Source organism: Triticum urartu, chromosome 4, assembly GCF_003073215.2.
Source record: "Triticum urartu cultivar G1812 chromosome 4, Tu2.1, whole genome shotgun sequence".
Taxonomy (NCBI): domain Eukaryota; kingdom Viridiplantae; phylum Streptophyta; class Magnoliopsida; order Poales; family Poaceae; genus Triticum; species Triticum urartu.
In genome coordinates this window covers 425,478,589-425,491,247 of record NC_053025.1, presented here as the reverse complement: position 1 = coordinate 425,491,247, position 12,659 = coordinate 425,478,589, and positions in this window count along the sequence as shown.

The window sequence follows — 12,659 nt, the reverse complement described above, 5'->3', positions numbered from 1 at the left end:
CATCCATGACAAATGGCTAGCACGCCACCTTGGCCAAGAAAAGCCGAAGTCCATGACAGCCCTTACGACACTCACGACCCGCTTTTGCACGGGTGAGGACAGCTGGCTGACTCGTAGCCAAAACACAGCCAGTGAGACAGGCCCTTCTGAGGCCAAGAACAGCACCGGCAAGCTCTGGCACAATAGGCACAAACGCCGAAGCAATGGCGACAACACCGATGACACCATAGTTAACGCCGGATTCAGCCGCTCCAAGTCCGGCCAATGGAAGAAGCCCTACAGGAGGAACAATGAAGGACCTTCCAGCCTAGACCGCATACTCGACCGTCCGTGCCAGATACACGGCACCCCAGACAAACAAGCCAATCATACCAACAGGGATTGTTGGGTTTTCAAACAGGCCGGCAAGTTAAATGCCGAAAACAAGGAAAAGGGATCACAAAGTGAGGACAAGGACGTAGAGCCCCGGCAGCCGAACACCGGGGGGCAGAAGAAGTTTCCCCCTCAAGTCAAAACGGTGAACATGATATACGCTACACACATCCCCAAAAGGGAGCGTAAGCGAGCTCTTAGGGACGTCTACACGGTAGAGCCATTCGCCCCAAAATTCAATCTGTGGTCGTCACTACCGATCACCTTCGATCGTCGAGATCATCTAACTAGCACCCGACATGGCGGTTCAGCCGCACTAGTCCTCGACCCAATCATCGACGGATTTCACCTAAAACGAGTCCTAATGGACGGTGGTAGCAGCCTCAACCTGCTTTGTTTGGATACAATGCGAAAGATGGGTATTAATCCCTCACGAATCAAACCAACAAGGACTACCTTTAAAGGAGTCATACCAGGCGTAGAGGCCCGCTGTACAGGCTCAATCACGCTGGAGGTGGTCTTCGGTTCTCCGGACAACCTCCGAAGCGAAGAGTTAATCTTTGATATCGTCCCCTTCCGCAGCGGCTACCATGCACTGCTCGGACGAACTGCGTTTGCTAGATTCAACGCAGTGCCACACTATGCTTATCTCAAGCTCAAGATGCCCGGTCCACGCAGCGTCATAACAGTCAATGGCAATACTGAACGCTCCCTCCGAACAGAGGAGCACACCGCCGCCCTAGCAGTAGAGGTATAGAGCGGCCTTCTCAAGCAGCACCATAGTACGACTGCCAAGCCCCTGGACATCATTAAGAGGTTCCGGACTACACTGCAACAGGATAGCGCATCTCGACAAGAGCTCGATTAGCAATTTGGCCTCCGTCCCAGTCCCGACGAAGTAGTGGCATTCTTACCACGCATACATAATTACGCACTCAAAATTCCATGGACATCGACGGAGGCACAAGCCAGCCTGGGATCTACAGTTTGGTTAGACTGATCCCGTACACACATATAACTTTACTATCTCCTCTTCCCCTTTTTCAGGTTTCTCTTATGCGGGCCTCCTTCGACGGCCTGATTAATGGTCCTGTCAAAGGATAAACACACCAGATTGACATGGAGCATAGGCGTACATGGGAAGCCCTAGAGGCTAACTCAACGATTACTCTATCCATTTTCAGGACCCACACGCAGCTCGCCTTTAGTCGCGGCATGTCAAATAGCCGGTTGCTTATCGCATTATTTTGTACAAATGTGCTTGGATGCATTAACCCAACTATAATGGAAACAGTTCATGGCCCAAGCTCAAGGGCCCCAAATCCTATCTCTGTTCTCCCTCTGTTTTCCTTCAAATTACTTATTTCCTAGCAAATGTACACTCTGGTACGTTTCATATTTGCCAGGGGCTCCCCATCGCCCCATGATATGGCAATAAAGTCCGAACAATCCTTAAAGATAAGTTCGACACCCTGAACTTAGCATTATATGCATTGTCTCCGAATCATGTCTTTGGTCAATAGTTGGGTTGCCTGGCTCCTGTGCTTGCTACCCTACGTTCTGCTAAATCGGCTAGGGTAGTAAAGGGAGAACTACTGCGATTGTGCCCTGGCCTTGACCAGATGAGCACCTCAGTAGAGAATTCCGAAAACTGACTGTCATGATATGGCGAGAGTCGGTCAGCTGTTCGAGGGTTACAAATCGTTGGAGATTTTTTCCGCATTATGTGAAAGATCGGCACTTCCCGATCAGATGCCGACAGCAATCTGGTTCGAACCAGGGGCTGCGCCCACGCTTTATTATAAAACTCCTATGGCTAAGTGAGGGCGTTTAAGTCGTATAGTCTGATTGCCTTGTTCGTTGCGCTAAACAACTCCTTTACAGACTATACAATTGGATCAAGATTGTTTAGATTCCATCCAGAACACCTCCGTACTACCTACGTGAGGGCAGAAGCCGATGACTGGCCAACCCTCAGATTACATACAACACGGCCGCACAGGAGGAGACAATTAAAAGCATAACAAAATTACATTACAAAACAGGCTTTGTTTTCATAATACAAGGCAAAGGCAACATGAATACATTTATTCAAATAAAATGTCTTGCGAACATTGTGCTGCCGCAAGGCGAGCCCCCTCCAGGACATCCGCAAAATATCATTTGGGTGTACGGTGCTCCTTGCCCTCTAGTGGCCCTCTAGTCACCTCGACGGCGTCCATCTTCGCCCACCACATCTTGCAACGGGCGAAGGCCATGCGCGAACCTTCAATACAGGCCGAGCGCTTGACGACGTCCAGCCAAGGACAAGCGTTCACCATCCGCCTCACGAGTCCGAAGTAGCTGCCTAGCATAGCTCCGGCTGGCCATAGCCGGATTATCAAATCCTTAACGGCTAGTTCAGCCACACTATGCAGCTCCACCAGCTGTTTCAGTTGATCGGTGAAGGACACGGGATGCTCTGGCGCCGCATACTGTGACCAGAATAGCTTCTCCGTAGAACCCCTCCTTCGGCTCGATAGAACTTCACGGCGTCTGATACACTATGCGTTAAATCCGCAAAAGCCCCTGGGGAACTCCGAACCCGAGTTTGTAAAAGGTACTGCTTCTCCGCATACTTGCTTTGCATCTTAAATGCCTTACCCGCCATGATCTTCTTGGTCTCCTGGATCTCCTGGAGGGCGGCCTGGGCCTCATTCCGTGCGGCCTCCGTGCTCCGACGAGCCTTGGCGAGTTCGGTCCCTTGAACCGACGCATCATGCTCCAAGGCTTCGCATTTCTTGACCGCATCCTGGAGCTCCTGGTGGACTTCTTTGACCCGGGCCTTGAGCTTCTTACGGGCGGCTTGCTGCTGGATAGCCTTCTCCTCGGCCTCGCCCAGGGCCTTCCTTAGGGCCTCGACCTCGGTCGCGACTCCTGCACATATCATGACACTGCGGTCAATATGCAGCGCCTATCCCTTCCGAACACACAGCAAGTCGTCACTCACCTTGCTTCTCCTGGAGCCAAACCTTAACCTCGCCGAGCTCGTTCTCGGTCCGCTCCAGCCTTTGCCTCAGTTCAGAGACTTCGGCAACATGCGAGGTTGCGGCCAATAGCGATGCCTGCTTATTCATACATATTACATTAGTCTCCTATAAAAAAGATTGATCCTCTGTTCGGTTCTTCTTGCCGAACACCGGACAACGTCTTAGGGGCTACTGTCTACATGGTTTTTTTCTCTTTCTTACCTCGAAACCCGTCAACAGGCTGCTGCAGGCTTCATTTAGTCCACTCTTGGTGGACTGAATCTTCTCAATCACCACACCCATAAGGACACGGTGCTCATCCATGACGGAGGCGCCTCGAAGCACCTCCATCAGGTTATCCGGCGCCCCTGGATGGACAGGGGCCACCGGTGGAAGCGGCGCACCCCCTCCTTTAAAGGGGGCTGCTCGCCCGATTTCGGAGCCATATTGGTCTCCGGAATCGTATTCGGCTGAGGGCCGAACTGGATGCGGCCCTCTTCGCCAGTCTCCATGGGGATCGGCTCCCCCATATGTTCGGCAGTGGAGGTCTCGCCTTGTGGCGCCTCAGGGCAGCGTCCTGGGCTCCTCCCCGGTTCGGAGCGGTCCTCCGGGATAACACTTTGGTGTCGTCCCTGGCCCCGGGGGAATAAGCAGGCGGTGGCGACATGCTCGCCATCTCCGACGGAGCCAACGAACCTCGAGATGAGGATCGCTGGATAAGGTCGCGGGCCGGACTGCAATAGTACAATTAACTATGTCAAGATAACGAAGAGAAAGGGCCGGATGCGTGCATGAGAAAGCCATGTCACTTATGATGCGGCCTGGGGCTTAGTGCGGGGGTTCATTCCAGACTGCTATCAACGTCCCATGCGGTGTTGACCGCTGGGACGCCCTTCCCCTTATTGGTCGTGTCCGCCTCCGGATGCGCCGAAGCCGCCCTCTTTTTCTTCCTCTCCTCGGGGGGAGGGTCGTTTTCCTCCTCCTCCTCTTCCTCGCCATTGTCCTTAGGGACAAAGGAATGAGCTTTGTGGTCTTCGGACGTCATGTCCAAAGTGCCCTTGCGATGGGGGCCACTCTTGGCCCCTTGGCCTTCTTCTCTGGTGCCTTATAAGGCGCCGGCACCAGCATCTTTGCTAGACGCGGGATGACCGGTTCTTTAGGCAGCGGAGCCAGACACTGGATTTGCTTCGCCCTCTCCATCCAGTCCTGAAAAAGCAACAATAAAAGCTCAAGCATCATCCTTGAAACAAAGAAGTGGAGAATGCATCAAAAATGACATACCTCACTAGCGAGGTGTTTAGCGTCGTGCCCGCGATCTGAATCTGCGGCTGGCGGTTTCTCATTGCCCTTAAAGAGAAACTTCCATGCACCCTCGTGAGTAGTCTCGAAGAGCCTCACCAGGGTCTGGTGCTTCTTCGGGTTGAACTCCCATAGAGGGCGGCTTCGGCGCTGGCACGGAAGGATCCGGCGAACTAGTATCACCTGGATCACATCAACGAGCTTGACGTTCTTGGTTATCATGCTTTGAACGCGCGTCTGTAGCGCTATCAGCTTGTCAGATGAACACCAATCCGGACTCTTCTCAACCCAGGAGCTGAGTCGCATGGGAGCGCCAGAGCGGAATTCAGTAGCTGCGGCCCAGGTGGTGCCGCGAGGTTCCGTGATATAGAACCACTGCTTCTGGCACTCCTCTACCGTGTCCAGAAAGGTACCTTTGGGCCAGGAGACGTTGGACAGCTTGCTCACCATGGCTCCTCTGCACTTCGCGTGCTAGCCATCCACCACCTTCGGCTTCACGTTAAAGACTTTGAGCCACAGCCCAAAGTGGGGTTGGATGCGGAGGAAGGCCTCACATACGATGATAAACGCCGAGATGTTGAGGAAGGAATTCGGGGACAGATAATGGAAATCTATCCCGTAATAATACATCAGCCCGCGGATGAAAGGGTGGAGTGGAAACCCTAGTCTGCGGAAGAAATGGGGGATGGACACTACCCTCTCGGTGGGCTTCGGCGTGGGGACGACTTGTCCCTCGGTCGGCAGGCGGTGAGCGATCTCCTTCGCCAAGTATCCGGCCGCCCGAAGCTCAGTAATGTCCTCCTCCTTGACGGAGGAGACCATCCACTTGCCTTGACCTCCGGATCCGGACATGGTTTCTTGAGTGGAAAGGAGATGAGACCTTGGGCGCTGGAGCTCGAGATTGGAAAGGTGGAGACAGAGAGAGGGCGTGAGAGAGGAAGAGGGAACCCTTATCCCCTTATAAAGGCAACGAACATTAAACGCCTCCTCACTCGTCTTAAGATTCGCCTATTCCCAAGGGCCGTATAAACGACATAGTTGGATTACCCATACCCGCATTGATGAGAATCCTGCGATAAGGGGACACGTTCTCTACTTTGACAAGACATGCCAATGGAAACCGCGTCTCGGGACGTGGAACGTCAAACACAAAAGCGGTTCGGAATTATGACCGGTCAGACATGATGTCATGTTGTAAAAAGCTGTCAGCGGATTAGACTCGTGTAAAAATATATTCTCTCTGCAGTTATGTATGGTGTGTATGACAGGTCCGGATACTATCATTGCATTCGAAGACTATCTTGAAGTTCGGATAGAAGGGAACCCGCCTTGCAATGCCGAAGACAATCTGCGTGCCGGACTCCTCGTCATTGAAGCCAGGTTCAGGGGCTACTAAGGGAGTCCTGGACTAAGGGGTCCTCGGGCGTCCGACTTGTTATCCATGGGCCGGACTGATGGGCTGTGAAGACATGAAGGCCGAAGACTGTACCTGTGTCCGGATTGGACTCTCCTTGGCGTGAAAGGCAAGCTTGGCGACCGACTATGAAGATTCCTTCTTATGTAACCGACTCTATGTAACCCTAGATTTCCCTTCCCTCGGTGTCTATATAAACCGGAGGGGTTAGTCCGGAAAGGATATATTCATTACCATAGTCATACATGCTAGGCTTCTAGGGTTTAGCCATTACGATCTCGTGGTAGATCAACTCTTGTAACACTCATATTCATCAAGATCAATCAAGCATGACGTAGGGTATTACCTCCATAGAGAGGGCCCGAACCAGGTAAACATCGTGTCCCCTGTGTCCTGTTACCATCGATCCTAGACGCACAGTTCGGGACCCCCTACCCGAGATCCGCCGGTTTTAACACCGGTATTGGTGCTTTCATTGAGAGTTCCACTGTTCCGTCGACGAAAGGCTTGATGGCTCACCTTGTCCTTAAAGACAACATCACCTCCGGGGGAGCTCTGGCCCCGGGCCAAACCCTTTGGCTGGGTGGCTTTACTATGATCACCCGTTCGGCCGTTGAGCCGACCGTGACCTCTCGGGCCATTGAAAACCCCCTTCGTATCAACTCCGAGCACTCCAAGCAGATGGATCCGACGGAGTTTTCGTCTTTGAAAGAACTCCTAGATCGCATCGCCGCTTTGGGAATAGCCACAGGCTACGATCGGACCGGGCCTAAAACCGATCAAGTAGAAATCGAGACCCTACCGGTCACCCACTAGGTTGTAGTAGTCATGGAGCAGGACAGCGGGTCCTCTTCTATACCGAAGACGGACTATGTTCGGATCGCCGATAAGGAAGAGCCGGATACTCACCCGCGAAAGGATGCGACCAACCCTCCGAACATAGCATCGGATGGCGGTCCTAAACAATCAGAAGATATTCCGAAACCCGGACTGTTAAGCCCGGAAGGTCGTCAGACTCCGGATAATCTGTTAGGTCGGGGTTCGGATTTAATTCCACCCGCCCACCCGGACATAGACGCTCTCATGAGCATAAAACAACAGCCTCATGAAACGGTCCACCACTTATGGGCCAGATTCCTCCTTGTCAAACACACGGTAAAATATTGCCGTGACAAGGACGCAATATCAATGTTCTACAACAATTGTGCGGACAAAGGAATCCTCAACGCCATCAATCGCCGCCGCATATTGAAATTCGCTGACTTAGCAATCATCGTACAAAAGTACAACGCGATGGAGAACGCCTGGAAAACCCAGGCAGCTCCTTGGGAACCGTCAGTCCCAACTCAACTCTCCCTACAGGAGAAAAGGGCGCACCCTCGTAGCATGCCCAGTCCAATAGTCAAGAAACACAAAACCGCTATGCGGCACGACACCGTTCTGATGGGGTGGATCGATGGCCCATGCAAAATACATACAACACCAGATACCGTGGCAACCCACAGCCTTAGAGCATGTTGGATACTAAGACAGGTAGCCAAGAGCGGCGAGGACATCCTTATCAAGGATGACCCAGAATGACTTCCCCTAGAGGACGATAACTCAAGAGTATTGACGGTCTTTGAGACATTCGCTTCAAACAACAAGCGCAAAAGGGCGCTTCGCGAGCACACCAAAGTCTGCGAAATTGCTGAAATAAACCCCTATAACGACACGGCTATAACATTCAATGCCGGTGACGAACCAAAGTACAGAACAATACGAGTGCTAGCCGCATTAGTCCTCAGTCCCATCGTGGATGGGTTTCGACTTACCATGGTCCTCATGGACGGCGGCAGCGGAATAAACCTCATTTTTGAGGACACACATCATAAAATGGAAATAGTCAGAAGCCGCATCAAGCAAAGTAACACAACCTTCCGAGGAATTATTCCCAGTCAGGAGGCACGATGCGCGGGCAAAATCACACTTGACGTAGTATTCGGCACGCCGGATAACTATCAGTCTGTAGAAATAACCTTCCAAGTGGCCCCGTTCAGCAGCGGATATCACGCCCTGTTGGGGCGGGATGCTTTTACACGCTTTCAGGCCATACCCCATTACGGGTATATGAAGCTCAAAAGGCCCAGACCAAACGGTATAATCACTCTCGTCAGTGATCCGGAGATAGCACTCCGCGCTGAAAACAAAATCGCATCCCTGGCCCTAGAGGCGCTATCTGAAGCCCTCGCGGCTGAAGAATTAACCGCACTATGCTCCACGGTGGACAGGGACGACGTGATCCTCGACAAACGTCCTAAATCCACATCCTTCAAACCAGCAGAAGAAATAGTCAAATTCCAGGTCCACCCAACGGACCCCAAGAAGACAACATCTATCGGAGCTCAACTGAACCCAACAGTTGACACCGCACTACGAGAATTCCTGCGCGAAAACTGGGACATATTCGCCTGGCACCCTTCAGATATGCCAGGGATCCCATGCGAGCTGGCCGAACATAGCCTCAATATATTAAAGGGATTTAAACTGGTTAAGCAAACACTGCGGCGCTTTTCCGAACCCAAGAGACAAGCCATGGGGGATGAGCTAGCCAAACTCATTGAGGCCGGATTCATTAGAGAAATTAAACATCCGGACATGCTGGCAAACCTGGTGATGGTACCAAAGAAGGACAAATCCTGGCGCCTGTGTGTCGATTTCAAAGACCTCAACAAGGCTTACCCCAAGGATCCCTTCCCCCTCCCCCCGCATCAAATCATCGACGCGACCGTAGGACACGACTCACTGTGTTTCCTTGATGCATATTCCGATACCATCAAATCAAAATGAAGGAGTCCGATCAAGCCACAACAGCATTTATTACCCCATATGGGCCATTCTGCTTCAACACCATGCCCTTTGGGCTCAAAAACGATGGCGCCACATACCAACGCATGATTCAAACATGCCTGGAGAAACAGAGTGGCAAAACGGTAGAAGCTTACGTCGATGATGTCGTCATCAAAACTAGGCACGTTGAAACACTAATAGACGACTTACGTCTTACATTTGACAACCTCCGGGCATATGACATTAAGCTCAACCCGGAAAAGTGTGTCTTCGGCGTCCCTGCTGGAAAACTGATGGGCTTCATCGTTTCCAATAGAGGAATCGAAGCAAATCCAGCTAAAATCCGAGCTCTGTCATAGTTGGCTACACCAACAGACCTTAAACAGGTCCAAAAGCTAGCTGGATGCGTAGCAGCGCTAAGCCGCTTTATCTCCAAATTAGGAGAAAAGGCACTACCACTCTATCGCCTCTTACGGCGCACTGATAACTTTGAATGCACAGACGCGGTGACTGCCGGACTGGAGGAAATAAAGGCCCTCCTAGCAAGCAACCCAATCCTGGCCGAGCCAAACACTGGTGAGCCCATGTTTTATACATATCGGCAACACATCAGGTGGCGAGCGCCGTGCTCGTCGTCGAACGAGAACAGGACGGACACAAATTTCCGCTCCAAAAACAAGTATACTACGTATCAACTGTCCTCACACCGTGAAAATCCCGGTACCCCCACTACCAAAAGATAGCATACACAGTCTTCATGGCATCCCTCAAGCTACGACACTACTTCCAGGAGTGTTCAATCACGGTGGCTTCTGAGGTCCCACTCAATGACATAATAAACAACCGCGATGCCACGGGACGGATCGCCAAATGGGCCATAGAGCTACTTCCATTTGACATAACATACAAGCCACGACGAGCCATCAAATCCCAAGTACCGCCTGACTTCATCGCCGAATGGACAGAGGCCGAACTCCCTAAAGAGTACAACACATATTCCAACTGGGTTATGTATTTTGACGGCTCCAAAATGTTGGCAGGACTGGGAGCGGGAGTCGTGTTAACATCCCCCACTGGAGACGTCGTCCAGTATGTACTCTAGATATTATACATAGACTCTAACAACGCAGCCGAATACGAGGCCCTACTGCATGGTCTTCGGATGGCCGTATCCATGGGCATACAACGCCTGGAGGTGCGCAGGGACTCGAACCTCGCCATATCTCAAATAAACGGTGACTTTGATGCCAAAGAACCAAAGATGGGAGCTTATCATAATGTCGTATTAAAAATGTCGGCTTGCTTCGAGGGGCTTGAATTTCATCACGTCGCCTGAGAAAGTAACCAAGCGGCGGACGTCCTTGCTCGCATCGGCGCTAAGCGCGATCCCGTCCCACCCAACATCTTCTTGGAAAGGCTTTGCAAGCCATCTCTGGTGTGGCAAGGGGAGGGCGGCAACAATAGTCCAGATCCGAATACAACTCCAAATCCCGAACACACCGATAGTATCGGGGGCTCAACCACCGAAGTAACACCGTTGGCCCATCTCATTATGGCAGTAATTGCTCCATGGACCGAACCTTTCTTAGCCTACATTAATAGGAAGGAGCTCCCCGAAGACCAGAATGAGGCTCGCCGCATTGTCCGGCGCTCGAAGGCCTACAAGGTTCATGACGGAGAGCTCTACAAGAAAAGTACCACCGTAGTACTTCAAAGATGTATCTCCGAAGAAGAGGGGCGGCAGCTTCTAGCGGAAATTCACGCCGGTCTCGGTGGACACCATGCCACAGCTCGGGCACTTGTTAGCAAGGCCTTCCATACTGGGTTTTATTGGCCGACAGCCCGAGCAGACGCATAGGACCTCGTCCAACGCTGCATCGGATGCCAACTCTTCGCCAACCAAAGCCACATGCCCCCAACTGCCTTACAGACTATCCCCACCACTTGGCCTTTCGCGGTCTGGGGACTGGATATGGTCAGACTCCTTAAAGGGGGAAGCTATAAGAAAAAATATCTGCTGGTTATGGTGGACAAATTCACTAAGTGGATAGAGGCTAAACCGGTCAAAACGGCTAAGTCCGGCCCGGTGATAGACTTCATATCCGGTGTTGTGCACCGTTATGGTGTCCCACACAGCATCATCACTGACAACGGTTCTAATTTCACAGCCGACAAGGTAAAAAACTGGTGTACTAATATGGGTATTAAACTCGATTACGCCTACGTCTACCACCCACAAACTAACGGTCAAGTCGAACGAGCCAACGGTCTTATTATGAGCGGCATTAAGCCGGGACTAGTGCAGTCTTTGAAAGAATCAGACAAGCACTGGGTTGACGAGCTCGACTCCGTACTCTGGGGGCTGCGGACCACACCCAACTGCACTACCGGATACATACCTTTCTTAATGGTGTATGGTGCAGAGGCCGTATTGGCCTGCGATATTATTAACGACTCACCTCAAGTGTGTATGTACGAAGAGAGAGAAGCCGATCTTGATTGGTAGGACAGCCTAGATGCGCTGGAGGAGGAACGCGATGTCGCAAAGGCCCGTTCGACATTTTACCAACAGCAGGGTCGAAGATATCAAAGCAGAGAAGTACAGGCCAAGACTTACAACGTTGGCGAACTCGTTCTGCGCCTGCCGGAGAAGAAAAAGGACAAACTCAAGCCCAAATGGGAGGGTCCCTTCATAATTGACGAAGTTCTCACCGGAGGAGCATACCGTCTTCGCGATGCATCAGACAATCGCCTCGAGCCGAACCCCTGGAACGCGACCAGACTCCGAAGATTCTATGCCTAGCGCCAAACCCCTTGTTCGTCTCCTCCTCCCTTGTAGTTTCCATTATTTTTTCTCTCTTTTCCGATTACTTTCTTCTTTCTCGCTTTAACGCTTTGGTACGGCTAGACCACACACCATTGACACGTACATCTCTAAGTATGCACATCACTTGTACCTGGGGGCTTCTCGGACAGAGGTTCCTGTCATTCCTTGAGCATTAAGCTCCTCACATATGAGTTTTTCCATATGTACCTTTTCTTTGCCACTATATGCATCGATATGACTTAAGTTTTGGCCAAGCTGGGTTGCCTGGCTCCTGTGCTTATTCCCTACGTTCCCGTTAGTTCGGCTAGGGCATAAAGGGAGCACCTCTGCAATTGTTACTGCTGGGTCATCCGGATGTGTACCTCAGACTGGGTGAAGCCGAAAGCTAGCGTTCTTAAGGGAATATTTGGTCGGTGAATTAAAGATGTTTTCTAAACTCACTCCATTGTGCACCCCCATAAGTTATAGAAACTGTGGTGCTCGCATCACAATTCGGACATGTACATTAAATGCATGCACACCCAGGGAGAGGAACCCTTAATGGAACTATTCTCTCTGGAAGATGTTTCTTACGATATCAATGTAATATAACATAGCTAGCCAGATACAACTTGTCTGTTCAAGCAACTATGACCCCTACACCTAGTTTTCCAGGCATACCCTGGCCTATTCGGCCGCGATGGTATTCAGAAACACTCTGCACCTTCGGGTCCAAAGGTTGACGCGAAAAGGTCTGGCATGACAAATGATATACAATTCAGCTAGAGTTCCATATAATGAGGAAAGTACACAATCATTTGGACTCGAACACTTGCTCCTCTACACCTTCCAACATGCAGTCTAACTTACAATCCTGTTGGGAATATTTGGCGGCCACCTCTACTTGGTCATATACTAAACTAACAGGAAT